This window comes from Bison bison, unplaced genomic scaffold (genome assembly GCF_000754665.1).
Source record: "Bison bison bison isolate TAMUID 2011002044 unplaced genomic scaffold, Bison_UMD1.0 scf7180017863029, whole genome shotgun sequence".
NCBI lineage: Eukaryota > Metazoa > Chordata > Mammalia > Artiodactyla > Bovidae > Bison > Bison bison.
The window spans coordinates 178,900-179,350 of NW_011493601.1; positions in this window are offsets into that span (position 1 = coordinate 178,900).

Here is a 451-nt window from a genome sequence, read left to right on the forward strand (position 1 = left end):
TTCATTGACAAAGCCTTTGACTGTATGGATCACAACAAAATGTGAAAAAATTCTTAAAGAGATGGGAATACCAGACCATCTTACCTGTCTCCTGAGAAATCTGTATGCAGATCAAGAAGAAAGAGTTAGAACCATATGTGGAACAATGAATTGGTTCCAAATTGGGAAAGGAGCACGTCAAGGCTCTACATTGTCATCCTGCTTATTTAACTTATATCCAGAGTACATCATGAGAAATGCCAGGCTGGATGAAGTGAAATCTGGAATCAAGATTGCTGCAAGAAACATCAATAACCTCAGATATGCAAATGACAACATCCTTATGGCAAAAAGTGAAGTAGAACTAAAGAGCCTCTTGATGAAAATGAAAGAGGAGAGTAAAAATGTTGGCTTAAAACTCAATATTCAAAATACTAAGGTCATGGCATCCAGTCCCATCACTTCATTGTAG